Source organism: Coloeus monedula (assembly GCF_965178545.1).
Source record: "Coloeus monedula genome assembly, chromosome: W".
Classification (NCBI taxonomy): Eukaryota; Metazoa; Chordata; class Aves; order Passeriformes; family Corvidae; genus Coloeus; species Coloeus monedula.
In genome coordinates, this window is record NC_138821.1 from 11,330,906 (window position 1) to 11,351,582 (window position 20,677).

General features: G+C 47.2%; 1 protein-coding gene across 1 annotated transcript in view; it reads right to left on the reverse strand.

Annotated features, from left to right (window-relative positions):
- Nucleotides 1–20,677, reverse strand: part of LOC309584573 (CBP80/20-dependent translation initiation factor-like) — a gene marked incomplete at its 3' end in the record, with an annotated part of 567,823 nt that overhangs the window by 482,573 nt on the left and 64,573 nt on the right. The gene's annotated exons all lie outside the window — the stretch shown is intronic.

Genomic DNA, 20,677 nt, shown 5'->3' on the forward strand with positions numbered 1-20,677 from the left:
CACATTGCAGAAATAACTATTTTTGCCTCTTAAGGAGCTGTGTCCAATGTTCTCCTTTATTCTCCTACACTAGTTCTTCTGTCAAGCAACCTGCAGGTTTCTTGTTCACCTGGCAGCCCTGAGGGCAAGATGAGTCATCTGAAAAACAGAATAACTCACCTGACCAGCCCTATGTACATAAATATCCCACAAGGTGCTTGGGTGTATATTGTCAGGGTTATTGCTCCAAAAAGTTTGCTCAGAGGCTTAGGAAAGACTTTTGAAGTGACCTAAAAAAAGACATGAAATCCCAGAGTGCAGAATATTCAACTGTTTCAAGCACTTTGAAAACCTGGGAAATACAAAGGGGAGCATTCATTTTAGGACTGGTGTGAGAGCTGACTCTTAAAGAAGGCTTCTCTTGCCTCAGGCATCCTTGCAGGACTACATGAGGTCCTGCAGACACCGCCATGGGCTAAGGCAAGGGCAGAGCAACCTTGGCCTTCAAGAACCAAAAGGACTCACCACTCAAACTTCCTCTTTGCACACAACAGCCAAGTCCAGGTCACTAATTTGAGGGCACAGAGCAGGTCCCAGCTCCACCACTACCACCTGGGTTGGATAGGTCAGGGAGACAGTTCCACAGCAGACCCTAAACTACCTAAGGTCATGCTACCCAGTGGTCCAGAACTGATCTTGAATCAGGGGGAGGAGGGGGAAGCAGGGGTTAAAAGATTTGGTTTGTTAGAAACAATACATACGGCTTGCTCAGCTCTTACTGTGCATACCAAGGCAGGAAGAGAAGATAAGAGACCACTGATAAGGCTAAAAGGATTCAGACCAGAGACCCTGTTTCTCACCTAAAACTAGCTCAAACCAGTCTTGAAGTCTGGACTCGGGCCAGGGGCATAAAGAGCATGTGCAGGGAGGAAAGGTGAAAAGTTCAGGATGAGGAAGACTCCTTACTTCATCTGAGGAAGACTCTTATCCCATCTCAGCGACCCCTGCCCACGACCACCAGACAACACTGCTCAAGCGCAACGTGGATGTAAATGACTTTTGGACTCATTTTAATACGAAGCGAGGCTGGGCGGGGCTAGGTGATGAATATGTATAGGTGTATTGCGAAATTTAATGAATATGGAACTTGTAACCCGATAAATACCAAGCTGAAAGCAGCGGTCAGAGCGCATGGCTTTGGAGGAGCTATCTCCCGTGCACCCCAGCGCTGGTGAATCAGGGGGATGGGAAGCAGAAGAATTAGTTTGTTAGGAACAATGCATCTAGCTTGGTCAGCATACCAGAGCAGGAAGAAAAGATAAGAGACCACTGATAAGGGCAGGGGGAGTCTCGGACAGATATCCTGTGCTCAACCCAAAACTAGCTCAAACCAGTCTCGAAGCTTGAACTCGGGCCAGGGGTATAAAGAGCATGCGCAGGGAGGAAAGGTGAAAAGTTCAGGATGAGGAAGACTCCTGACTTCATCGAAGGAAGACCCTCGGAGACCCCTACCAAAGCCAACAGACACCATTGCGCACGCGCAACATAGATGTAAATGACTTTTGGGCTCATTTTAATACAAAGCGAGGCTGGGCGGGGCTAGGTGATGAATATGTATAGGCGTATTGGGAAACTTAATGAATATAGAACTTGTAACCCAATAAATACCAAGCTGAATGCAGCTGTCGGCACGCATGACTTTGGAAGAGCTATCCCCCATGCGTCCCAGCGCTGGAATAAACATACCTACTTTACTACTTATTCTAGTAGTGGAGTCTTTTCTGCTCATCACTGGAATAAAACATACCTACTTTTACTACTTATTCTGGTAGTGGAGTCTTTTCCGCTCATCAATCTTAGCACACAAGAAACATGTAAGTATTTACTGTCTTGGTTTTGAAAGACAGGTGTCTGCTAAGGAAGGCAGAAGCCCCCCTTGAAGTGGCAGATATAACCCCTTTTCCCTCTGAGTTATTATATTTTGAAATCAAGGGCCTTTAGGCAAAGATGTGGGAAATAGGAATAACAGTTCTTTACTATATATATATATATATATATGTATATAACCAGTCAAACAAAACAACAACTATGGCAGTAACAGCAAACACAAACCCAGTCCCAGCCTTCTTGGCTGTCAGGCCCTTTCCCCTCGGGTGCAGTTCCACTCGCAGCCGGCAGGGGCGCTGGCGGCTCCCGGTGAGCAGGGCAGGTGCGATGGTTCCCCCGCGGCTGCAGGGGGCGCTCCGGAGCGAGGTCGGGGAGCACGCGGCACTGGTGCCCCGGGGATCCCGGGGAAGGATGGAACAAAGGCTTCACAAACCCCTGGGCAGCCGATCCCGGACTCTCGGGAACAGCAGGCTGGAACGGCAGGCTGGAGCGGCAGGCTAGAGCGGCAGGCTGGAGCAGCAGGCACAAACACAAATCCCGGGTGGCAGACGAGATGTATCCAAAAGGGGAACCCCCCGGAGGTCCACGCAGGCAGGGAGAGCACGGCTACAGCGCAGCAAAAGCTCGAAGCAGCAGCGGGGCAGGGCAGCCACAGCCCAGCCTCCAGCAGGGCAAGGAAAGCGGCTTTTGGGATCCTGGCGTTGTTTCCAGCAGAAAGAAAAACGGCCGAAAAAAAAAAAAGGACCAGCAGCTCCTTTCTTTGCAGCTTCTCTCTCCAGAGGCTCAGAGCGAACTGACCCCACACCCAGGTGTAAACAAAGGAGTAGCCAGGCCCGCCCCACCCCCCTTTTTGTCTTTCTTAAGTACAGCTATTTGTCCCCTAGCAACATGCATATGGGAGAAAATTCCTTTAACAGGAAAAAACTAAAACTAAACTAAAACCCCAACATTTACCCAACATGAGGGACTGGAAGCAAAACACATCAGTGCTGGTTTCTGTATTGCTCCAGCTGCATGTTCTCCATCCTCAAACCGACCAAGTTTCAAGTAAGCTCAAATATATTGTGGTTGCTATAGCCTAAAATCAGTACTGACTTCAAAAGAGGAGGTCAACTGGTTTTCAAGTTGTCTATAGATGAGATTTGAGAGGTTGTGGTTATTCCCACCATGTTACAATAACAGTAGAAAGCACCTTATTTCCCTCCTCATCACACCCTGACCTGAATCTCCAATGGCTGAGAAATACTGAGTGGCACAAAGTTAAGAGAGCTGTTAAATTGACACAGAGGGAAAACAAACTTGATCGATGCCACTTGTGAGATACAAGCAGGTGACCACTTTAGGAAGCCTTGGGGAAGATCCAGCCTTGCAGGCATCCTGAGAAGTGAGAAATATCTCATTTGATGTCAGAAAGATGTGCAGCAACTGAAAAGGTGGTTGGGAGACATGACCCTTCACCACCTAGATGTTCTAAGGCTTAATTACCCGTTTACTGTATCCTACACATTGAACATTTTGTTCATCCATGTATGAAAAATTTCTGTGTCAAATGCTATTACAGGACCACATCAACATTGTGCCGGTTTGGAGAAATTTGGAGGAAAATATCCTCTGATAGAAGGCCCCTCCCCCACCAGGTTTGGGGAAAAAAAAATTTTCCTCGGAGGAAAATGAAAGAGATAAAAACTATTTATTTAACAAACACACAGGAAAAGGATAATAATGCTAAATAATAAAACCTCTTGCTGTGGAGAGAAACCTGGGAAGATTTCAGAGTCCTTCTGTAGGTGTGGTCTCTCTCCTCCTCCTCAGAGCTGGGTCGATATGGGCCCACCTCTGGGGCCTCGGTGGAAAATCCTCCTGATGTGTTCTGATGTTGAAACAGTCCAGAAGAGAAGAAGGGAAAAACCGAAGTCCCAGGAAAACAAAGTTCAACTCTGTCTCCCTTCGGAGAAAAGAAGCCGAAAGCTGGCTGAAAAGTAAGAAGGGTGCTTCCTCCACTCTTGCTACCACGGCAGGAGAATGCAGAGGAGTGTGTATGTGTGTCCTTGAACAACTGTTTTGAAAAGTTTGCTTGGTTTTTTCCTCTTCCCCCTCTCAGGCTCAGTTTAAAGGCACAGAAAGGCACAAAATTAATTTCTGGGCATAGAGCAGAGATAGGGGATATGCATCATAAAGTCACCCCAGGACAAGCATCCACACCCACCCTTTGCTTTAAAACACACACTGAATATAAACATCACCATTCAGTTATAGTCAGTGGACCCAACTTTTGGTTGTGGTTTTCTACAGGCAACCTGCAAATTCCAGAGACGTGGCTGACCACAATAAAACACTTCTGAGAAATGGGGAGGTTGGTAGCATCACGCATCAATGTCCAAACTCACCAAGACAAGCCAGCGGGTACAGCACAAACCAGTTAGATAAAAATCACATGTACCTGTTCACTAAATCAGCTTGTCTCCTAGCTCTAACTCATGGCCTGTGGTCTTTTTCCCATTCACATTCCTCATCTTTATCATGCCCTGTTAATATATATATTTAAAACCAAAATATTTTTAAAAGAAAAAGTGTTTAATTAAAAATTGTTGAAACTTCTGTTGAAGCTGAAATAGTCCATTCAAGTATGGCTTAAATATACTCATGTTCAAACTCACCAGCACAACCAAGCTCGATATTTCCCCAAAACTTCTGACTAATTGACAAAGATGAACAACTTTTTAATGCTACCTTACCAGTGGGGGTTCAAAATTCTAGAACAAAAATATGTCCATCAGAAACTCTCCCAGACATTTCTGGTGGCTTTGTCTCCTCTAATAAAACCTTTTTGTGCTAAAATGAATACTCCCTGCAGACCTCCTTTCTGCAGGAGCTGGGAAGCTCACACAAACCTCATAGGTGAAGTTCCAGGACCAGGCAAGTGTATGCAAGTAATGAATGATCCTTAAATAAGCAACCAAGCAACAAAAGTCCTCCACCAGCATCATCACAAACCCCATAAAAACCCCATCCCAAACCCATACAGGCAGCTGGAGTTTAGCAGGAAGCTGAAGCTCCATGGTGGTGAGATCTGGCACTGCTCACCCTCCATTCTGCAGCTTCCACTGCTTCCTCCTACCACCAGCTGGACTCCACCGGTGTTGGTGCTGCTGGTGTGTTGCGGGGGGGGCAGGGACATGGTGGGAAGAAACGGTCTCTCCGCACCGACGCAAGGTGGCCCGACCTTGGGACCAGCTCAGCTTTGTGTCACTGACAGGGTTTGCAAAATTCACTCCGAAAGAGTTTCTGATTGCAAAATGCAGTTTTTCTGAGTTGCTGCTGTTGCCAACTCAGAAAAACCCACCTGAGACAACCTGCAACGATATGAAGCTTCTGCCCCAAGCAAAAGCCACCAGGAAAAAAAGGACTTGGCTTGGGTGCCCCAACTTTTTAAAGAGACCAGCACTTCCCGATTTTGCGATTCCATTTCTGGCTGCACTGCCAGGACTTAAAGAGACAGTAACAACTTTTTGGAACAGATAGATATGGAGTACATCAACATCTTGGGATACTGAGGACATTATCCACCCCTTACTCCATATCATTTACCTCATGTCCAAATTAATACTTTTCAGATGTATACATATCTATAGATATACATATAACTATATACAAATGCAATTATTATTTCAGTAGCCACTGACTATCCCCCAGGATACAGATTGAGTTCATTTGGTCCATGACTGATGTAACTGGAGCAGTCCATTCTCATTGTCCACAGTAGTTAAAACATGCAGTGGCAGTGCCATTCAGCAACCAGGGTTACATATGCATTCCAATGTTACAGGCTGTTCTCACCCAAAGTCAAATGACCCTGAGGTACACAACGTTTCCCTGTCCCTTTGCATTATACACCAAGTGTAACCAGCTCCTTGAGCAAAAACAATCCCACAGATGGGTTTGCCTTTGCTCAAAGTGAGATTAATCCACACCATCTTTCCTAACACACCTCTCATATGCACCACAGGGACTTTATCTCCGCCAGCTGTACGCAGACGTTTGGACTGAGCAGGGCCAGTTCAGTTAGTGGAACTTCTGGAGTTAACCAACTGATGCTTGTCCTGGGTTGCAGTGTATTCTATCACCATCCTCATGAGCTGTTGAAATCAGGTGGGGCAGTGTTTCCTTGCCTCCTCCCCCCAGACTATCTTGCTTTAATGGCCCATCATTGTCCTGCCGCATGACTCATAGATGACTCCCTCTGGGCTATCTTCTGTTAATGAGCCTAATCAACACTTGGCCTCATGACTCATTACCCCATTGTGAGATGCTCCACCCAGAGGGAGGAACCAAGCATCCCATCGTGGATATAAGCTGAGACTCTGAACACCAGAGACAACGCCTTTCCACTGGATTTCCAGAGGACAGGAGCTACACAGCCACCACTGGACCTTCTGAGGAAGAGCAGACCCTTTTTCTACAGGATCACCGCTTCAGAGGACTGCAGCCACCATTCTAGCAGACTGCTACCACCACCCTGCCTAACAGGGACTCAGGTTGTATCTTGACTCTGTCAGTTTGAACCAGTGTTTTCTTTTAGTTTTTTCTTTCCTTTTCTTTAACTTCCCCATTAAATTGTTATTCTGACTTGGTGCCTCCCACTGGTTTGTTTTCAAACTAGTACATAATTTGGCGCCCAATGTGGGGCCAGCTCTGAGAGAAAGTCAGAATTACAATTTTGTGTTAATGGAAACCTATTCACCATGGTGCTCAGCTTGTCTACGTGGGTACTGTATCTTGCTCTCTATATTTTTCCTCACATGGGGAACTACCTGCCTGTAGTATTACTCCTGTTAAAACCAGGGAATGGTATGAGAATTGCTTTAATGGTTTATTATGTCTACAGCATAATAACCTGCGAGGCGATGAATACCATTCGGAGTATATACTCAGTTTTGTTTGGCTGTCCTAGTCTGGGCTCCTATGTCTGGGATCTCCTCAACAATCACACCCAGCCCCTGGTGGGAAGAGTAGAGAGTGGTTTCTTCCAGCCTTTCAGGCCAGGCACAGCAGTTTTTGAAAATATTGAATTCCCTCTGGATGCCAAAGACGGCATAAACTTGCTGTCAGTTCTGCTTTGTCTTCTCTGTACAGCCTGCACCATGTACACCATGCTTAGAATCAGAGCTATGGCACAGCATCCTCAGGATGAGGGAGGGAAAAAGAGCAGAGCAACAAACACCATGTCTATGCAGACTGACACAGAGGAGAAAGAAACCAAATGCAAAACAACAGCGTCCATGTCCACGCAGACTGACACAGAGGAGAAAGAAACCAAAAGCACTGTCAGCATCCCCATGAAAACCATCACTGAACCAGAACAGCCTAAACCAATTGCAGTTGCCCCCGTTCAGAAGAAGAAATCAAAAAGCAAATCAGTCCGCATTTTGACTGACGAGGATGCAGCAGGACCTTCGCACCCAGCAGAAGAAGCAGAGCCGGAGATCATCACTCGGTCACTATCCCTGGGTGAGCTGTGTGACCTGCGGAGGGAATTCACCCGCCAGACAAACGAGTTTATCCTGACCTGGCTGCTCCGCATCTGGGACGCTGCAGCCAATGACACCGTTCTGGACGGAAGTGAAGCCAGGCAACTGGGATCTCTGTCCCGGGATGTGGTCATTGACCAGGGGATCAGGAGAACCCAAGAAACCCTCAGCCTCTGGCGGCGACTGCTTACAAGTGTAAGGGACAGGTACCTTTGTAAAGAAGATCTCCAGGTGCACCAAGGAAAATGGAGCACAATAGAACAAGGTGTCCGGTGTCTGAGGGAATTGGCTGTGCTGGAGATCATTTTCTCAGAAGACGAGAGATTTCCTAAGAGCCCAGATGGCGTCCAGTGCACGTCACAGATGTGGTTGAGGTTGGCACGCCTTGGACCAGAGACATACTCCCGTTACCTGGCAACACTGCAATGGAGGGAAGGTGAGGACAGGGTGGGCGTCTTGGTGAACAAACTGAGGATTTACGAGGACACCATCACAGCCCCGTTTGGCACCCATGTCTCATCCGCGGAAACAAGTCTTTTGGCTGAGCAAGTCCGGAGCTTGATTGAAGAAGGCCATCAGAAACTGAAAAAGGAACTTAAGGAAGAGATTTACCAGATCTCACCAGAACCAACAAGAGTCTCTGCCATTAGGAGCCAGCGTCTCCCAACCAGGGAGAGAGGATACACCCCACGAGGTAACCTCTGGTTTTTCCTTCAGGAACATGGAGAAGACATGAGTAAGTGGCATGGAAAACCCACCTCCTCCTTAGCAGCTCGGGTACGTGAACTAAAAAGAGGGACAACTACCACAAGAAGCGCATCTAGAGTCAATATTGCTCCAGTCTCTCGCACACAGAGCTCCAGACGGTACCGGAATGATAATATGACCGATCCTCTTGAAGGGACCTCAGGAACGTATTCACCGGAAGGGAGCAACATGCAACATGACCAGGAATAGAGGGGCCCTGCCTCTAGCCAGGTAGAGGAAAGGGAGAATCGGGTCTTTTGGACTGTGTGGGTCTGATGGCCTGGCACATCTGACCCACAAAAATACACGGCTTTGGTTGACACCGGTGCTCAATGTACTTTGATGCCATCAAGGTATATGGGAGCAGAACCCATTTCTATTTCTGGGGTGACAGGAGGATCCCAGCAGCTGACTGTACTGGAAGCTGAAGTGAGTTTAACTGGGAACGAGTGGCAGAAACACCCCATCGTGACTGGCCCAGAGGCCCCGTGCATTCTCGGCATAGACTATCTCAGAAATGGGTATTTCAAGGACCCAAAAGGACATCGTTGGGCTTTTGGGATAGCTGCTGTGGAGACAGAAGATATCAGACAACGGAGTACATTGCCTGACCTCTCAGATGACCCCTCTGCTGTGGGACTGCTAAGAGTTGCAGAACAACAGGTGCCAATAGCCACAGCAACAGTGCACTGTCGGCAATACTGCACCGACAGAGACTCTGTGGTTCCCATCCATGAGATGATTCGCAAACTGGAGAGCCAAGGGGTGGTCAGCAAGGCCCATTCACCTTTCAACAGCCCTATATGGCCAGTGCGTAAGTCCAGTGGAGAATGGAGGCTGACGGTGGACTACCGTGGCCTGAATGAGGTCATGCCACCATTGAGCGCTGCTGTGCCGGACATGTTGGAACTTCAGTACGAGCCGGAGTCCAAAGCAGCAAAGTGGTACTCCACTATTGACATTGCCAATGCCTTCTTCTCCATTCCTTTGGCAGCAGAATGCAGGCCCCAGTTTGCTTTTACCTGGAAGGGTGTGCAATACACCTGGAACCGACTGCCCCAGGGGTGGAAGCACAGTCCCACCATCTGCCATGGACTGATCCAGACTGCATTGGAAAAGGGTGAGGCTCCAGAACATCTGCAATACATCGATGACATCATTGTGTGGGGAAACACAGCAAAGGAAGTGTTTGAGAAAGGAGAGAAAATCATCCAGATTCTCCTGGAAGCTGGCTTTGCCATCAAAAGGAGCAAAGTCAAGGGGCCTGCCCAAGAGATCCAGTTCCTGGGAGTAAAGTGGCAAGATGGACGACGTCAGATTCCCACCAAGGTCATCAATAAGATCACTGCGATGTCTCCACCGACCAGCAAGAAGGAAACACAAGCTTTCCTAGGCGCCATAGGTTTCTGGAGGATGCACATTCCCGAGTACAGCCAGATCGTGAGCCCTCTCTACCTGATTACCCTCAAGAAGAATGATTTCCACTGGGGCCCTGAACAGCAGCAAGCCTTCGCCCAGATCAAGCAGGAAATCGCTCATGTGGTAGCCCTTGGCCCAGTCAGAACAGGACCTGAGGTGAAGAACGTGCTCTATTCTGCAGCCGGGAACAATGGTCTGTCCTGGAGCCTCTGGCAGAAGGTGCTTGGTGAGACTCGTGGCCGACCACTGGGATTCTGGAGCCGAAGCTACAGAGGGTCTGAAGCCAACTACACTCCTACAGAGAAGGAAATCTTGGCCGCCTATGAAGGAGTCCAAGCTGCCTCAGAGGTAATCGGCACTGAAGCACAGTTGCTTCTGGCACCCCGACTACTGGTGCTGGGTTGGATGTTCAAGGGAAAGGTTCCTTCCACGCATCATGCCACCGACACCACATGGAGCAAGTGGATCGCCCTCATCACACAGCGTGCCCGTATTGGAAACCCGAATCGCCCTGGGATTCTAGAAATTATAAACTGGCCTGAAGGTGAGATTTATGGATTATCTTCTGAAGAAGAGGAAGAGCAAGTGACTCGTGCTGAGGAAGCCCCACCATATAATGAGCTACCGGAGACTGAAAGACGTTATGCCCTCTTCACTGATGGTTCCTGCCAAATTGTAGGCACTAACCGAAAGTGGAAAGCTGCAGTATGGAGCCCCACACGACGAGTTGCACAAGCTACCGAGGGACAAGGTGGATCAAGTCAGGTTGCAGAGCTTAAAGCCGTCCAGCTGGCTTTGGATATTGCTGAACGAGAGAAGTGGCCGAGGCTCTATCTCTACACCGACTCGTGGATGGTAGCTAATGCTCTGTGGGGATGGCTGGTTCGCTGGAGAAAGGCCAACTGGCAGCGCAGAGGGAAACCCATCTGGGCCTCTGAGATTTGGCAGGACATCGCCACCCGAGTAGAGAAGCTGACCGTGAAGGTTCGACACGTGGATGCGCACGTACCCAAGAGTCGGGCTAATGAAGAGCATCGCAACAACGAGCAGGTGGACCGAGCTGCCAAGGTGAAAGTATCACAGGTGGATCTGGACTGGCAGCACAAGGGAGAATTATTCCTAGCTCGTTGGGCCCATGATGCCTCTGGTCATCAGGGGAGAGATGCCACATACCGATGGGCCCGTGACCGAGGGGTGGACCTTTCCATGGACAGCATCTCACAGGTCATCCACAGTTGTGAGACCTGTGCTGCAATCAAACAGGCCAAGCGGGTGAAGCCTCTGTGGTACAGTGGACAATGGTCAAAGTACAGGTATGGGGAAGCCTGGCAGGTTGATTACATCACCCTTCCCCAAACCCGCCAAGGCAAGCGCTACGTGTTGACCATGGTTGAAGCGACAACTGGATGGCTGGAGACCTACCCTGTGCCTCATGCTACAGCCCGGAACACCATCCTGGGCCTGGAAAAGCAAGTCCTGTGGAGACATGGCACCCCTGACAGGATCGAGTCGGACAACGGGACTCATTTTAAGAACAGCCTCATCAACACCTGGGCCAGAGAACACGGTATTGAATGGATATATCATATTCCTTATCATGCACCAGCTGCCGGAAAAGTTGAACGCTGCAATGGACTACTTAAAACCACCCTAAAGGCACTTGGTGGGGGGACCTTCAAAAATTGGGAAGTGAACTTAGCAAAGGCCTCCTGGATGGTCAATACCCGAGGGTCCATCAATCGAGCTGGTCCCGCCGAGTCTGAACCCTTGCACACAGTGGATGGAGATAGAGTCCCTGCGGTACACCCGAGGGGTATTTTAGGAAAGACTGTTTGGATCAATCCCACCTCAGGCAAAGGCAAACCCATCCGTGGGATTGTCTTTGCTCAAGGACCTGGTTGCACTTGGTGGGTAATGCAAAAAGATGGGGAAACCCATTGTGTACCACAAGGAGACCTAATCTTAGGTGAGAACTGTGTGTAGGGTTTCATTGTATATATATGTATGTGTGTGTAGAGTTTAAAGAAGGTATTAATTTGGGATGATGTAGATGGTAATAGAATAAGGGGTGGATAATGTCCTGGGTTGCAGTGTATTCTGTCACCATCCTCATGAGCTGTTGAAATCAGGTGGGGCAGTGTTTCCTTGCCTCCTCCCCCCAGACTATCTTGCTTTAATGGCCCATCATTGTCCTGCCGCATGACTCATAGATGACTCCCTCTGGGCTATCTTCTGTTAATGAGCCTAATCAACACTTGGCCTCATGACTCATTACCCCATTGTGAGATGCTCCACCCAGAGGGAGGAACCAAGCATCCCATCGTGGATATAAGCTGAGACTCTGAACACCAGAGACAACGCCTTTCCACTGGATTTCCAGAGGACAGGAGCTACACAGCCACCACTGGACCTTCTGAGGAAGAGCAGACCCTTTTTCTACAGGATCACCGCTTCAGAGGACTGCAGCCACCATTCTAGCAGACTGCTACCACCACCCTGCCTAACAGGGACTCAGGTTGTATCTTGACTCTGTCAGTTTGAACCAGTGTTTTCTTTTAGTTTTTTCTTTCCTTTTCTTTAACTTCCCCATTAAATTGTTATTCTGACTTGGTGCCTCCCACTGGTTTGTTTTCAAACTAGTACAATGCCTTAGGTTTTAACTTTTATATTTTTCAAATTCTGTACTGCTTAGTGTGTAACTCTGAAGTTTCTTGTAGCCTGTTAATTTCTGCTCTCTCATGTGAGGTACATATAACAAAGCCTCTCCGGGCCTGGTCTTCAAGGACACTTAGACTGTCCTAGACCAAAGGCCCGCTAAGGAAGCGGGGGGGGGGGGGGGGGGGTGGGTGGGGAGGGGGTAAGCTAAGGAAAAACTGGGGCTTTAAGTGGAGAATTAACCCTGCTATGCAAATGAACCACCAAACCTATAAAAGGGTGAAGAACTCATGACTGGTAGTCCATCTTGGGGTCCATCTTGGCAATAGCCTCTGGCCCCCAGGGGGTACCTTTGAAGGCCTTTCAAATAAATACCTACTTTTATTCCCTTACTCCTGTCTAGTCTCTGTTTCTAGGAGACCTCTTATGTTGCTGCCTGTTCTGATCTTCCCCTCCCCCTCCCCAAGACACTTGCCTCTGCCATGTGTTCTGAGCTCCTTTGTTCTAAGCGCAGGCAAAACCAAATGTAACTCAAACTCTTTAGCAGTGTCTGATTGGCCAGTCACCCCGGGTCTGCCCCCAGTCCTCCCCATTCCCCTTCTCCGAATAAAAGAGAAGATCAAGGGAGGCCCTGCCCTTTTTTGGCTCTGGAACCCTTTCTGCGATGATCTCTTGTCGTCTGTTTCTTTTGAAAGCTTCTAACTGCGGGAAATTGAGCGAGCCGAGAGCTGTATTTCTCCCTCTTTTCTTCTGCTAGAGGTATTTGCTTTGCAGCTGATACAGTTACCAATTTTAGAGCTACAAAAACGCTAGATTGCCTGTGCTACCTCTCTGGGTTGCTCGAGGCTTTCTAAGGCATTAAACTACAATTGCTAGCCAGTAAAAAGCTGAAAACCTCCCGCATTTGGCGCCCAGCGTGCTATCTCTGAACCCCAGTTCTGAGAGACTTTTAGGATGTCCCAGCAGCTGTATGTCTGCTGGAGTTAGCTCTGCACCTCCTGCTCTGCCAGCTCTGTGTAGCAAGTTGTTACTTTTTGCATAACAGCGAGCCCAGAGTCTCAGCCTGTACCCTCCCCCACACCACGTGGTGAGGGAACGGCTTGAAAGCAGAAGACCCATTTCGCATTTTTTTTTTTTCTCCGGACCTGCTTTCCTGTGATAAATCCAGAATTCTGGTAAGTATTTCCCTGCTGGTTTTGAGCCTCCTGTCTTGAGCTGGTGCCGATGCAAACTCTTTTTTTTTTTTCCTCCTTTTTGCAATTAGGGGTTGAGGTTTGAGGTGCTGCATTCGTCATAGGATCTGAGGTTTTTGCACGCCATAGAGAAATATACTACCAAGTTCAAAGCTACCTTTCTTGTACTGGGCATAAATACCCTGAAAATCTAGTTCAATCTTTTGTACTATGGCTTTTTCAGTACTTTCCTAATCTGACTTCCGAAGACATGAGATCTTCTGAATTTTGGGATAAGGTGGGGAGAAAACTCTCCTCTCTTAGGTGTTCAGAAGACAAAACAGTTTCAAAATTTTTTCCTCTCCTCTTACTAAGTTATACTTTGCCAGAGAAAAAAGCAGTACATGAAAAGCCACTGCAAAAAGCCCCCTGTTAATTCCCTTATACCCTCTTCCAACCCCTGTGTTCCTGACCCCTCTTCCCCTACACTGGAAAACACAGCTAGAGCAGACTGCTTTTTAGCACAGGAGAGCTATCGTCCTCCTGGCTCACCCGTGTTTCCTCAGCACCCTGCCTTGGACGGGAATCCGGAGCCTGTCCCAGGACCTTTCCAAAACCTCTTCTCCACTCCTTTTTCCCCAGTTTCTAGCCCTCATGTTTTAAGCGCGCGAAGAAACCCCTTCTCCCCTGACCTCTTTGTTCCCAGGGACAGCCATGTGCTCGCAGCCTGGGAATAACCCCCTCCCCCCAACCCCTTTTCTCTGAGTTTGTTTGTCTCCAGTAATGGCGGACGCAACGTTTCTTCATCTCCAAACTACATCTCCCACAATCCCTTTCTCCCCCACCCCACAAATCCCTTCTTGTCCCCATCCCCTCCCACTCCCATGTCAGAACCTGACTCCGCCCCCAACCCCTCCCCTCCTCCGGCTGCGCCCCTGCCTTCACTCCCCGCCCCTGTCCCTCCACTCCCTGCCCCTGGTTCCCATTGTCCCGCCCCAGGTTCCCACAATCATGTGACTACCCCCTTGAATCCTGAAACCCATGGCTACCAGGAAGTAACTCCAGCAGCTACTACTACATTCTCTCGTGCTAGCAATGGAAGAAATCCTGGCTGGACACCCTTTCCTTATTCTAATATTAAGGATTTGTGCAAGGCAATTAAGGAGTTTGGAATGCATAGTAATTATTTTAAGAGCCTTTTAAGTGCTACTTTTGCAACTCGCTTATTTGTACCTCATGATTTAATTACATTAATGCAAACTCTTATCACACCTGGTGATTTTGTGATGTGGAAAAAGCAATGGAAAATAATTTTATCTGATATATTGCAAATTTTGTGGCAAGCTCCAGATAATTACCTGGACGTTGACAACAATTATATCACATTAGACCTTTTATCTGGTGACAGTAATGTGGCAAATCCTCAAAAACAAGCAATGCTTATCCCTCGTCCAGTTCTTACTGAAATCACACATACTGCTGAAAAGGCTTTAACATTACTACCACCTCAGACACCTACATCTCATTATACCAACATCAAACAATTGCCAAATGAAAATATTATTCACTTTTATAACCATTTGTGGGAAGCTATCTTTTCCCAGGTCCCTAATCCTGACGTCCAGCAAGCGTTCCTACTCAAACTTCTCCAAGTGAATACAAATGATGCTTGCAAACAAGTCATCCTCACTCTCCCTTTGCATCCCCCTCCGACTATTGAATCCATCCTCGAGGTCTGTACAAAGAAGGTGCAGCTGAACACTGTTCCTTTTTGAAAAAAGTGGGGATGGTTGGGGAAGTTGTGGAGAACGCTACAGGTACAGGAGAAATTCAATCGCGTAGTAACTTTATATGCTATCATTGTCAGAAAAAGGGAAATGTAGCTCGTAATTGCAGAACAATTATAATTGCTGATAAAAACTCTCCAAAGACTGTTTCCCCAGGTCAACAGCAGGGAAACTAGCGACTCAACGCATCCTAACATCTCTGCGTTCAGACATAAATAGGGCTGCAGACAAAGCAACTTGGACTTCTGGACTCAGGTTTAAGGTAACCTGTGATGAAACACACCATTTCAACAACAAACAGACTGCAATACCCATCTCATTCCAGAATGTGGACTACATGCCAGACTTTACATACCTTTTTGTTATTGGGGACACTCGGGAAACACCTGCTGGGATAGAGGTTACACCCACACTCATGAAAGTGGATCAGAATGGGTGTTCTAACCTAATTATACAATGTATATATCCACCGTACTTTATGTCAAAGGGTCAAGTCATTGCACAGGCCATTCCACTGCCCAAATACATGCCCACAGATGGTCATATCCCAGCCATCTGTTGGACTGAGGTTTTGGGAAACGACAAACCTGTATGTCGCGGGTTCGGTTTGCAACCGGGTGGAAACACCAATTTAGTGTAGTGGTTTGGTCCAAAATACTCATTACTGTTTATCTGCTGTGAGATAAGAATTAGGAGAAATGCAAAGCAGGCACCAAACTTGAAAGAATATAAAGAAGTTTATTAACAACTCTAAAAGAGGGAAGAAAAAAATTATACCACCTTCAGAACTCTCCTCCTCCCCCCACCTTCCTCCCTTCTCCCACTGACAATGTGAAAAAACAACCCTTAAGATGTTCAGTCTGTTTACCACTTCCATAATAACCTTGTTCAGTCCATTTAGAAAGAGAAGTCTCTTCTTGCTCATGCTATGAAAACATTATCACAACGAGACAGCCGCCCACTTCCAAATATTGTTCAGTCCATTTAGGAAGAGGAGTCTCTCTGCCTGCGTGTGAGTCCTTTCCCCCGACTTGCAGCTTTTCCCGCAACTGCTTTCGAGGGTCCACTCTTGAAGTTTCTTGGGGTACAATTTTAAGGTTGAGCCATTCAGAAACAAAAACAGAGGCCCTTCTCCTTCCCTGGGAGCAAAGGGTCTTCATCATCTTCATCATTAAGACTATCTCTGGGAGCATCTCTAGGTACTGAGGTTTTCTCCTTTCCCGTTTGGAGCAAAAGTCCTCATCTGGTTCATTTCTAGGAACTGAGGTTTTCTCCTTTCCCGTTTAGAGCAAAAGTCCTCATCTGGTTCATCTCTCCCTGTCCAAACTTCTCATGAAATTACAGCTGCGTCGGCATCTGCCTATCTCAGCGCAGGTGCTTTTGCTTACGAGTTGAACACTCCACCCCCCATATCTTCATGAAATTACAACGGGATACTCTGATATATCATAGCTTCACAACAGAATTTCAGCTTTAAGCATCTCCTCTCTCTCTTCCCTCAAGTTTTCAGCTCTTCACAGCAGTAAAAGGGTTAATCTCACCTCGGCCTTGCAGCTTTGCAGCTGGAATGTTGAATTTTTCTTATCGCAGTGGAGAGGGGGGAGAGCCGAGCCGCTCCGGCTGCCCACGGCAGGGCTGTGGGGGGGGTTCCACAGCTGGAACAGGTCCATGGCTCCAGGATGGCCGTGGCCCGGCCCAGCCTGGCCCAAGCAGGGCCTGGCCGGGCCCGCTGGCCCCCACACGGGGCCTGCAGCCACCTGTCCCAGCGCCGGAAACGAGAGAGAGCTTGGAGGGGGAGTTTGCCTATTCTTAAATGTGGATCACAGAGGTGTTCACAACTTTAAGTGGCTTAGAGAATTGTCCATATTCAAACTGGCCAGCTGATAGGTTCTATCAGTTCCCAGAGGAAACTGTAAGCACCCCTTAGCAAGGACGTCCCTTCCGGGACTATGCTTGCTAACCTATGACACTGTAATAGAATGTAAGCTCTGTCACAAATCACATAAAATCAGTATAATGGGAATGATAGACAGAGGTGCTGATGTGTCTGTTATTCCATTTGATCAGTGGCCTGCGCAATGGGAATTGCAGTCTCAGGGCATCATACAAGGGATTGGAGGTACCCAAATTGCAAAGCAATCCAAATGCACCATTCAAATTGAAGGTCCTGAAGGACAAATATTGACACTTCATCCGTATGTCCTAGACACCAAATTCACCCTGTGGGAAAGGGATGCCATGTCTCAGTGGGGAACAAAAATTGATATCACCCCTAGACGTCAAAATTTTCCCTTGCGGCCGCTGGAGCAGAGTGCCAGCCACAAAAGCTAACTTGGAAAACAGATGAACCCGTGTGGGTTAACCAGTGGTTGCTAAAAGAAGAAAACTTAGAGGCACTCAAAACATTAGTAGCTGAACAATTGGCTAAAGGAAATATAGTTCCAACTAACAGCCCATGGAATACACCCCGTGTTTGTAATACAAAAACCGGGAAAGAACAAATATAGGCTCCTCCAAGATCTTAGAGAAATTAATAAGGTTATTGAAGACATGGGACCCCTTCAACCAGGTATGCCATCACCTTCAATGCTCCCACAACATTGGCATTTAGCTGTTCTTGACATTAAAGATTGCTTCTTTCATATTCCACTCCACCCTGCAGATGCCCCTCGATTTGCATTTTCTGTGCCCTCTATTAATCGGCAAACTCCCATGGAACGTTATCATTGGCTTTTGCTTCCTCAAGGTATGAAAAATTCCCCAACTCTCTGCCAAGAGTATATTGCTAAAATTCTATCTCCCATCCGTGCCAAAGCAGAGAAAGCCATCATCCTACATTACATGGATGATGTGCTGATGTGTGCTCCCAATAATCATTATCTCGAGCAGACCCTTAACATGGTGATTGAGGCCCTAGAGGCCAAGGGCTTTGAATTACAACCTGAAAAAATGCAGAGAACAAGCCTTTGGAAATACCTCGGACTCAAAATCACAGAAACCTCTATCACCCCAACACCCGTCACCATTAATAATAACCCAAAAACATTAGAGGAAGTGCAACAGATCTGTGGGACACTGAATTAAGACCCTGGTTAGGACTCACCACAGAAGATGTAGCTCCTATTGCAAACCTGTTAAAAGGGGAAGACGGTCCAGGATCCCCTAGATCCTTGACAGAAGAGGCAAAGGCAGTCTCTCAAAAAGATACAAGAGCTCATTTCCACCAGACAAGCACACAGGTATCAGCCCTCCCTACCCTTTAAGCTGGTCATTCTAGGGAAGGTACCACGCTTTCACGGCCTCATATTTCAGTGGGACAAGGAACAGAAGGAGCCCCTCATCATAATTGAATGGGTATTCCTTCCACTCTAACCTCCTAAAACCATAACACAGCCACAAGAACTAATGGCAAAAATTATCATGAAGGGTAGAGCAAGGATCCGCACCCTGGCAGGATGTGACTTTGCATGCATCTACTTACCTGTAACAACAGACACATTAGATCACCTGCTTCAAAAAAATATAAATTTACAATTTGCATTAGATAGTTACTCAGGCCAAATCTCCAATCATTACCCAAAACATGATATGTTTAATCTGCCATTTTCTTTCATCCCTCGAGCAATTCAAAGTAGAAAACCCCTCTATGCGATTACCATTTTTACCGATGCTTCAGGAAAAACTAAAAAGTCCGTGATCACATGGAAAAACCCAAACATGCAAAAGTGGGAATCTGACATCAAGGTAATCCAGGGATCACCACAAGTAGCTGAACTAGCAGCTGTCGTTAGAGCATTTGAGAGGTTCAAAGAACCCTTTAATTTGGTCACAGACTCAGCATACGTAGCTGGAGTAACTGTTAGAGCTGAGCATACTCTCCTAAAAGAAATCTCAAACAAAAAAATATATGATTTGCTCTCAAAGCTAATTTATCTGGTTTCCCACAGAGAGCATCCCTATTTTGTCATGCATGTGACGTCACATACAAACCTGCCAGGATTTATTGCAGAGGGTAATCGTAGAGCTGATGCTCTGGCTATGCCAGCAGACATAGTTCTATCAGCTGAATTACCAAAGTTCCCCCAAGTTTTTGAACAAGCAAAATTGAGCCATGCCATGTACCATCAAAATATTCCTGCTCTTATCCGCATGTTCCATCTGTTGCAGACACAGGTAAAAGCAATAGTGGCAACATGTCCCAACTGCCAGAAGCTACAGCTTCCATCACTAGGCATGGGGGTCAATCCCAGAGGCATTAATAGTGGTAAAGTGTAGCAGATGGACGTCACACATTTCCCTGAATTTGGGAGATTAAAATACGTTCATGTTTCTATTGATACCTTCTCTGGTGCTATGTATGCCTCTGCACATGCAGGTGAAAAAGCTAAGGACGTTGAAAAACATCTTGTCCAAGCTTTTGCTGTGCTCGGTATACCTGAGGAGATAAAAACTGGTAATGGACCTGCCTACACCTCCCAGGAGTTTAAAAACTTTTGTCAGCAGTGGGGATTTTGACATGTTACAGGTATTCCTCACTCCCCAACTGGACAAGGCATTGTTGAACGTGCCCATCAAACCCTCAAGCGAATGCTGCTACAACAGTCAGGGACCACTAAACTCAACTCACCTGTCTTCAGACTCAGCAAAGCATTGTTTACCATAAACTTCCTGAATGGCACCTTCAAGGATCCAAACCCTCCCATCTATCTTCATTTCCAGAACACCGGGAGACAGAAACTGAAGGAAAATCCAGAAGTCCTGATCCAGGACCCAGAGACTCAAAAAATCCAAGGACCATACAAACTTGTAGCTTGGGGATGTGGGTATGCCAGTGTATCTACCCCTCAAGGACTGAGATGGATCCCAGGGAAATGGGTAAAACCTTATGTCACTTCCTCAAAAGTTAAGGAGGTTAAAACTGCCTCCTGGAAGAGACGCTGTAAAAGGGATCCTGATTTTGCACCCTCATGTAAACCCCCTACTCCACATTTCAATGTTAATCAGTTAAGTTGCACTGTTTTGCACTCACATTTTGCACTGTATTTTGTAAATCTTCGTCCTGATACCCCATACCATAGATGTCCTGACTAACCCCCTAAGTTTTGACTGGGGAACTAGTTTAAAGACATCCTAGGTACTGTCGAGTTGTAGGGACAATAGATTCCAATTATGTTTAGCACTGTTGTTTTGTTACTGTTCTATGCACTTCTAAGTTACTAAGAGTTACAACCCAGCTTTAAAGAAAAAAAAATAGGGAATTGTTGCTGCCTGTTCTGAGCTTCCCCTCCCCCTCCCCAAGACACTTGCCTCTGCCACGTGCTCTGAGCTCCTTTGTTCCAAGCTCAGGCAAAACCAAATGTAACTCAAACTCTTTCGCAGTATCTGATTGGCCGGTCACCCCGGGTCTGCCCCCAGTCCTCCCCATTCCCCTTCTCCGAATAAAAGAGAAGATCAAGGGAGGCCCCGCCCTCTTTTGGCTCTGCTACCCTTTCTGTGAACATCT